Here is a 9,851-nt window from a genome sequence, read left to right on the forward strand (position 1 = left end):
GTTATCGGCCTATTTGGAGGGAAACGATGTTGTAATAGATTAGGTTATACTTCGGAAGGATTTTACTAGCTTGCTTGCGTGAGTCCTGGCGAGAGTTAGGCAGACGGCCCGCCAACCCTCTGGTTCGCCTTAGGGGAAAGTGGGGTCGCCACAATATCAAGGCTAGAAATTCTCATTTCAAGGCTGGAAAATTATAAATCAAAGCTGGAAAATTCAATCAACTTCACAAACCCATGAAATCTTCCATAAAACTTCCATATTCAAGTCATATATCTATTAAAATACAAGATAAGAAAGAGAAGGGAAGTTTCTTAGCTTGATACCTTCAAACCCCAAAGAGAAAATGCAAAACTAAAGCTTTCTTTCCTAAATCACTCCACTACAAGTCTTCTTGCTCCCTTGTTGCAACTTTCTTCGGATTAGATTTGGATTTTTTGTTTATTTCTTCACTAAATCAAGCCAAAATCAAGATGAAAATTGAAGTTTTTCCCTCTCTTTTTCTCTCTCTTTTGGTCAGCCAAGAAGGAAGAAAAGTGAAGGAATTTTTGCTAAATGAAAGATAAAGATGGAAGAAAAGTCTTGGTCAAGAAGTCTTGGATCAATGACAAGTGTCGCGATGAAGTTCAAATCTTATCTCTTTGTCCCTTTTAGTCTCTAATTACTAATTTATATTCCTCTAATACACTCTTAACACTTCTAATCATATAACCCTTCTAACACTACACCCGTTCTTATCCACCAAATTTATTATGCACTTCACTAATTAGTCACACTACCACAAGGTACTACGAAACTTAACATGCACCAAATTATATAAGAAAAAAATAAAAGTCTCGACTCAATCATTAAAGTATTTACAAAATTAAGGCAAATAAATTAGTCTAAAAGAAATAGAAATTAATTTTTAGTTTAGTTTTTTAAGGAAATAAGGAAAATTATAAGAAGAATATAAAATAATTTTCAAGTCCTCATAATTTACTTTTATAAATAACACCAACTATAGGTGCATTATTTCATGAAGTATTTCTTTTAATTTATGACTTTAACTATTAATCCATATTGACATGATTTTGATTTTTTTTTCCGGAAACGTTAACTTTTCATTGATGATGTGCAAGAACTATACACTTAGTGAGCAAAAGGCTCTCAAAGAGCTATACAAGTGCATTGAAGCACTGAGGGTTGATCCACTCCTCATCAAAAGGTATGCTTAGAGCACCCACTCCTCATCAAACGTTAACTTTTTATTGATATGGTTTTGATTGAAATTTACTTATACCACACTACATAAATGAATAGTACAAACGGTGACATATAAGAGATCAAATTTGCGATAACTCCGAATATAGAGACCAAAATAATTGTTTTTAATGGTGCATATGTTGTGCAAAAAGTTAACTCTTTTACAATCCTTCCAATTTCCCGTTAGAAGTCCTTTATACACATAAACACACACTGATACATAAACGACCAAATTGGCCATCACTTCAAGGATAAAGGACCAAAATGGCTGTTGTCACTTTACAAAACGTTATGGGGATAAATATTATCTAATCTAGCATTCTTTTGCAACTACATGAACTCATATCGTGGAAACCTTTATGTATGGAAGGGAGATCATATTGAGTTTTACAAGGAAAGCTGTCACTTTATTCATGCGACAATTAGATTTTTTACATCCACATATTCAACTGCAAATTGGAATTAGTGGCCCATATTAGACTATAGGTAATATGGCCAGACAAATTTGGGGCCTTGATTTCAAATTCCAATTGTTTGTTTTTATTTGTTTGCGTATTGTTTTTTATTTGTTTGTCTATTGGTTTAAGCAATTCAAATTAGATCATATCAATCGTGATCCTATTTCAGTTGCCAATTGGCTTCTATTCTACATCTTTGACTATATATTACATAGGCTCTGGATCCATTTATGACCAAATAAATCACAACTTCAGAAAGAACGTCAATGTGACACGTCATAAAAGTGAACCCGTGTCCATAAGGAGAACCAATTGGTATCTATTAACAAAGCACTTTGTAGGCTTTTAGGTTAGTGACATTAGAAACCCATCTTTTGTTTGTAAAACTTCACTTCCTTCATTCTATTTTGAAAAAAAAATAAAATTACAACAAAGATGGAGCCATTATAAAAAATTAGAGTGTGACTATCTATCATAGTCATATTGTTGTTCAAAACTATGTAGGCTTTTAGGTTAGTGACATTAGAAATCCATCTTTTGTTTGTAAAACTTCACTTCATTCTATTTTGAAAAAAAAATTACAATAAAGATGAAGCCATTATAAAAAATTAGAGTGTGACTATCTATCATAGTCATGTTGTTGTTTAAAACTATTTTATAGGGAAATTACATTTTAGGTCTAAAATATTCAAGGCAATTACTACAATATGGTCCCAAATGTTTCATAAATATCATATTTTGGTAAAATTTGGGGGCTAGATTGGTCAACATCCCAACTACTAGAAATCAAAAGAGCAAATTGTGTGAAATGTTACTAAACTATTGCGAGGTGCCGGTTATAGTCACTAAAATCTTTTATTAGCCAAAAATGTCACTGAACTAGTAAATCTGTACCATTTTGGTCACTCCGTGTACTTATGCCGTTAGGAGAGACGGAAAGTAACTTTTTGAGGGACAATTTCATGTACATCTTTGAGTACCCAATAAGGTAAACAGTACCGATCCCCCCATTCCCCTCAATATCCTTGCACACCCCATCTCCCACTCCCAAGCTTGCATGTTAACAAACATCAATTGGTGGGCTTTTCTGGGTTTTTTTGCTCAGATCTGTACTTGTATTCTTTCTTTAGGGTTGGTTTTTGCTCACTTAATCCTCCTCCTGATTTCTTTGGAAAAAAATTGCATCTACCGGCGACCACACCGACCACTTTTTGTGCCTCTTTCTTGTGCCCATTTCTATTTAATACTCTCTTTTCCCATTGCTGCATAAAATTATTTGCCAAACCCATCTGCTTGTGGTACCACACTACGATTGCAACATCTTTGATGTTCTTTTCTCTTTGGGCGTAATTATCAAGGCGATCGAAAAGAAAAAATGGTGAGAGAGAAGATCAAAATCAAGAAAATCGATAACATCACGGCAAGGCAGGTGACTTTCTCCAAGAGGAGACGAGGGCTTTTCAAGAAAGCTGAAGAGCTTGCTGTTTTGTGTGATGCTGATGTTGCCCTCATAATCTTCTCAGCCATTGGCAAGCTCTTCGAGTTCACTAGCTCAAGGTAAATCTAACCCTACACTATATAATCATATGGTATACCAGTAACTTTTTAATGCAAAGAAATTGCAGGTCGGAGTTCTTTCCTTGGGTCTTCCTCCAATGAAGCTTCAACACATTCCAGCAAATTGCAACTGCTTATATTGCTTCTCCTACTCCATATTTGAGGACAAATCTATTAGAGGATAAGGTTTTGTACTTTCTAATTGAACTTACGAGTTGTCTGACACATTTGAGAGCAATTTATGTTGGAGAGCTTTAAGGAAAAGGCTGTGCAGACGAAATTGCCCCTCAAAAAGTTATTTTTTGTCTCTCCTAACTGCATAAGTACACGGAGTGATCAAAACGGTACAGATTTACTAGTTCAGTGATATTTTTGACTAATAAAAATGTTTAGTGACCAGAACCGGCACCTCGCAGTAGTTTAGTGACATTTTGCGCAATTTGCTCAAATCAAAACAATCATACTACCAGCAATTTGCCACCAAAATGAACGTGCATTTGACTATCCAACAATTTGTTAATTGTCCTTCATTAATCACAACAGAGTTGTTGACAAACAAAGGCCCTATTTCAATATTGAGTTTTTTTGGTGTTTATCTAATATTTTCTTGTAACTTACTGTAAAAGTTGTAAAAAAAAAACTTTTGAGCTGTATAAAACTTTTCTTTTTCTTTCCTTTTCTCTTCTTCTCCTCTACCCGATTGCTCTTTCCCATCCCTACTCCTTACTGCAAGCCGCTGGTCATTACTTTTTTTTTCTCTCCCTCCTTCTCCTTCTTCATTCTCTCTCCTTCTTCTTCTCTCCTCTCTCCCTCCCCTCCCTCTCCTTATTCTCCTTCCTTCTTCCTTGTCACATCCTCTCCTATTCTCCTACCTCGTTCCCTCCCATCACACTTTCCTTTCTCCCCGACGCGATTTAGTCATAGTCACTTGGCCAGATCGTACTGAGGGAGGGAGAAGGTGGAGGAGAGAAGTGGTAGAAGGTGGTGGGAGAGAGGGGAGGAGGAGAAGCAAGAGAGCAAGGGTAGAAGGAGAGGGAGGGAGGGAGGAGGAAAGAGGAAAAAAAAAGAAAGCCAGAGCCGGCAGAGGTGCCGGTCGAAACTGGCTGACAACGAAGGTGGTGGTAGTGAGGTTGGGGAAGAAACAAGATAAAAGGAAAGAAGTGAAAATTTTTTGTGTGTTTTTGGGTATTTTGAGGTTTATATTTTTAAAAATTTAAGAATTTTTTGAGGTTACTAATTGACAGTTTTCCTGCAAGCGCATAGAGTCAATCATAATAATAATTAACCTGGAGTATTTCAGGGTCGAACTCACAACAACGAGTTAATTTTCTACTCTAATTATTCTAAAAAAGTAACAAAATTTAAATTCAAGGAGTTGAATTTTTTGACTAAGCAATAAAATAATAATCAATGCAAATAAGTAGTTGTAAGGATAGAAGACAACTTAAGAGAGGGGTAAATTAGGTAATTTAAAAAATAATCAAGTTATGAGACACTTTTTGGCTCAATATGAAATTTACCCTCTTTTCTAGATGACCACACAATGAACAATTGATCAAAAAAGCAAGATTGCTCAGGAGTAGAAGAGATAATCAATTAAGAATCACAAGACAGTAAGTAGCAAGAAAGGAATAGTAAACCAATTTACTTCCAAACACCTCTTGAGCTTGAGTAATCCTTTATAGAGTAAGTCTCTTCAAGTTGATCAAATACAACCAATCTTTGTGTACAAAGGAAGGATCACTTCATCCTTACCTCAAGCAACACTTGGTCAAGGTATGAAGTTTTACTATCACTCGGATAACCCTCACAAAGCTACATTATTGAAGTATTTATCTCACACAAGAAAAGCTTATACAAGATTCACACAACTAAGAGTACAAATCTTCCTTATAGAGTATTTTCTCACTAAAATCACTCTTGATCTTTTGTTAACAATCAAATTGGCAGCGGCTCTTTACTCGCTTGGACGACATCGAATATTGGTTGGGACGGATGGACACGCACTTGGAGCAGATTGAATATCATCTAGGCATTCCTCTACCTCATGATAGCGATGAAGACAAAGCCAATGATTGAAGCTGCACCTTTGGATGACTCTTGTTTTTGTTCCCTGTTTTCTTGTCATTTTTCAGCTTTTGTTTGAAGGGTGTTTAACTTGCACTTTTTCTTTTACATTTAATCTTTTGGACAGTGTTAGTTGATGTTGTGTCTTTTGGCAAAGGTTCGTGACTCATGGTTGATCCGGATCTCAGCCATTGCACTGGAGAGTACTTCTTTCTATCTTTTGTTGTTTTTCTTTCCCTACATATTGAGGACAATGTGTATTTTAAGTATGGGGGAGGAAATATGTGGTACTTGTAGTATTTTTTGTATTTATTGCTTGGACTTGTGATTTGGAATATGAATTGCACTTGAATCTTGTCAATCTTGGGTTTGTTGGCAAAGAGTTTTGTCCAGTTTTAAGGGCAAATTCTATCAAAATTTTTTCAAAATTTTGTCCAAAATTATAAAATTACCCCAAAAGCTTTCAAATTTTTTCAATTTTATTAAAGGGCAGCAAGTTCCACACCATTAGTAATTCAAATTCCTTCTACTGTTGAGCTAAATATATATGACTTAAAAATTTCTTTTCTCATTTAATTTGGAAACGACTATTATGTGATTATAATTTGTATATTTATAGGAAAGTATATCTTGTAAAATGGAGCAAATTATGCCTACATTTTGTATATTTGATGAAATTTCTTCTCTTTACTTGATTTTATAAGTTAAGTGATAAATATGGTCAATAATTGCAATACTCTTCTCATGATTATGCTTTTGAGGGACTAATTATTATCTTCATTTCTAAAAAAAAAAGTAAGTAAAAAAGCAAAAAAAAATAAACAAATGTCGACTCCAATGGTTCTTGTGCTTAATAACCGGGAGTTTTCATCTACAAATATCGACTTTCGCGTAAAACGGTACTTGAATTAAAAGTATGCAAGGCAACTTGAGTATGTGAAATATTGAGTAACCAGCGATCTTCATCTAAAAATGTCGATCTTCGCGTCAAAAAGTACTTTCACAGCTTGAGTTTTAAATCGAATAAGAAGATGATCATGAGTTTAGAAAATATTTTATTGACTATAGGTGTTACTTGCTTGTGAAGTTGGGTAAGGACGAGAAATTGAGTTGAATTAGTTAAAATTATGGTATAATTGACTCTTTTTTACTTGATATTATTAGTAATTGAGTTTAATTGAGTAATTGTATAATAGTTATTTACCTTATTTTTGAGGAAATGAAGCTGAATTGTGCACATATGTTTATTTTCAAAATGTTGGATCATTGTTGGTTTGTATTTCTAATTGATTGAGGACAAGCAATGGTTCAAGTGTGGAAAAATTTGATAAGTATATATTTTACGTGTTTTATTAGTTAGTTTTGGTGTGTTTTAATCATTTTTATAGCTAATTAGCTAGGGTTTTAGTGAAAATACACATTTTGTGATTTGAGTGGTAAAAATTACATTTCTATGGATTTTAATGGTAAAAACTTCATGTTTTTATAAGTTTAATAATTCAATCATCAAATGGCATGAATTAAGAAGATAATTGGATGATTGATGATGGTTTGAAGTGATAAAAAGAAGACATGAAGTGCAAAATAATCAAAGGAAGAAATGCAAGTTTTCTAGCTCTGACACATTATAGTATTTGGGCTATATCTTGAGTTACACACAAAGGATTGAGGTGATTCTTACACCATTTTGATAAGAGATATATCTACATTTGATAAGAAGACATCAAAATCCAATTCAGTCATTTTCCTTGTCAAAAAGTCGAAATACAGAAATGCATTTGCATGGTCAAAAACTGAAATAGAGCTCTGATCAGTCGTAGGTATTTTGGTCATTTCTCGGTCCACATAACTCCAAATTGAATGATTCTTGAAGTATTGGAAAGCTAATGTAAAGGGCTACAACTTTGATTTTTTGACAAGAGCTAGCTTGCCCTCCATCATCAAGAAAATAGCAGTTGAATTGGTGCCAAATTACAAAAGTGCAAACGCGACCTCATGAATACGCGAGTTGAAATCGCGTATTCCAAGGTCGCGTATTGTAGTCAGAATTCTGCAACTTGCTCAGCCACTTACTCTATTTTCACACTACTTTCCAACTCTACTACAGACAAGAATTTCGGCTGCACATGTTCAAGGGACCTTTTGGAAAAGAAAATGAGCTTTATGTCTTGTCTAAAAAAATCACTTTTTGGCTCTCTTAACACTAGAGATGTAAGAGTCATAAAAAAAAAGAGATTAGGGCATTAGAAGGGTTATCATCAAATTTTAGCATTAGAACTTAGCTTTAGTCTTGTTTTGTTCTCTCTAACTCGAACTTTGTGAGAACAATTGGAGACTTTATTGTACAACTCATTTTGTTGAAAAAATAGAAGATCATTAGGAGCTTTTTCACTTCTTGGCTAAGCTTTCTTTATCTATCTTTTTACTTGTGATTCAATATGTGTTCATGCAATGAAACTATGTTCTTTCTTGTCATTTATCATATGAGTAGCTAAATTCTTAAATCTAGGGAGTAGATGAAACTTTTGGCTACATAATATGAAGTGAAGGAAACAAGAGTAGATCTAGTTATTCACCATGAGAATAGAGCAAACTAGTTTAGTTTAAACCATTTCATCATGAGAATGAGATTTGATGATATTGGAAATGAATGCCTAGTTAAACAAGAGTTGTAACAAGAGGTAAATCTATTTATTTGTATCTTTGATGCCATAAGTGAAATCTACATCCCTAAACTCAAGTATTTAGTGAATTTTCTCTATTGTTATCTTGCAAGTTATCTAGTTAAGACTAGTTAGATAGTAATAATTATCATTTCTCTTGCTTTAGTTGATTATTAGTTTAAATAATAGAGTAAGTAAGGTTTTAGTACTTGTAAAGTTGCTCCCTGCGGGATCTACCTGATATTTGCCCTAAACTTCTAAATTGACCTGTATACTTGCAGTTAAAAAGGGTATATTTTGGAATTAAACTTGTACTCATATCAAAAACTTGCCAAGAATCACTTGAGTAGGCACAAGGTTGGCAAACTTCAATTTCCTGAAAAATGATAGGGGCATCAAATTAACACTAGATCCAAGATCACACAAACATTTATCAACAAGAAGATGTTCAAATTGACAAGGCACAGCAAAACTCCCTAGATCTTTATCTTGATTGGAAGATGATTTTGAAGCACTACACTGCATTCCTCAGTAAGAGACATCTCTACAAAGTCCTTTAATTTCTTTTTATTAGACACTATCTCCTTTAAGAACTTTGCATAAGAAGAGATATTTGCCAAAACTTCAGAAAAAGGCATATTGACTTGTAACTTCTTAAGCATATTCACGAACTTCTGATACATATCATCAGTTGCCTTCTTCTTAAGCCGTTGCAGGAAGGAGATAGGTTGCACGTAAGTTTTAACTTTAGGCACCTTTAGACGTTGATCATCTTCACCCTTTTTACCCAAGCCATTATGCTCATCCTCAATTTTTTCACTTTCAACACCACTTTAACCTTATTTTTCTTCTCAAGTTCCGGCTTTACTTTAACTTTTTGGATCATCCAACACTTTTCCTGAGCAAAGGGTTATTCCCATTGTAGCTTCTTTAGGATTCACCTCAGGGTATTAGGCAATTTACCTTGCCCCCTCTTAGTCATTGCTTTCACCAATTGGCCAAATTGTTTCTCCAAACTTTGAATAGAAGCTTGTTGAGATTGAGTTATTTGCTCCAGTTTCTGCATGTATTGCAACATCATATTTTCAACACTTAGCTTCTTTTCTCGAGTTGGCGAAGGCAGATATTGAGATCCCTGCAGCTAACTTGGGAACCCAAGTGGTCCCATAGTGGTGATTTCTTGATATCTCTATGATAAATTAGGGACATTTCTCCATCCCTTATTACACGTATTAGAGAAGAGATCATTTATTTGAGAACATGGCTCTAAAGATTGAGTTTCACCTTTTAGGAACAATTGCAACTGATGCATCTGATGACTTAATTCGACGACTTGTGAACCTAAATCCTTAGGAGTAGACACTTCATGGACACTTGTTCTTTTATCTCGACTTGCCTTTTGTTGAGAGTTACTAGCAAGTAACTCAAATATTGCAACCAATTCTTACGGAGTTCTTATCACCAATGTACCCTCCTGTTGCAAAATCTACCATGTTTTGAGTCGTGAAAGTCAGCCCATCATAGAAAAACTGCACTTGTAGAGCTAGCGGATACTGGTGATGAGGACATTGAGCAAGTAGCAACTTAAATCGTTCCCAAACTTCGTAAATGGGCTCTCCCTCCATTTGAGTAAAGGAACAAATTTTGTTCCTTAGATCAATAGTTTTTTGTGGAGAGTAGTACTTAGTCATAAAGATATTGTAAACATCTTTCCAAGTTCCCAAGGATCCCTCAGGTAAGTTTAGTAGCCTAGCACGGTCCTTGAGGCAGTAGGGAAAACCACCTCATCCGTAGATCATCTTCTGATATCCCGCTCAATGGAAAAGTCTGCATCACCGAGTAAAGTTCTCGAATAAAAGATAGT

General features: G+C 34.7%; 1 non-coding gene across 1 annotated transcript; it reads left to right on the top strand.

Moving 5' to 3' along the window:
• Window positions 1-9,538: 9,538 nt before the first annotated feature.
• Window positions 9,539-9,645, top strand: LOC113743140 (small nucleolar RNA R71). The gene has a single exon (XR_003461027.1). It is a non-coding gene; the product is annotated as a small nucleolar RNA R71 (small nucleolar RNA).
• The last annotated feature ends 206 nt before the right edge of the window (window positions 9,646-9,851 follow it).

Source organism: Coffea arabica, chromosome 4e (genome assembly GCF_036785885.1).
Source record: "Coffea arabica cultivar ET-39 chromosome 4e, Coffea Arabica ET-39 HiFi, whole genome shotgun sequence".
Classification (NCBI taxonomy): domain Eukaryota; kingdom Viridiplantae; phylum Streptophyta; class Magnoliopsida; order Gentianales; family Rubiaceae; genus Coffea; species Coffea arabica.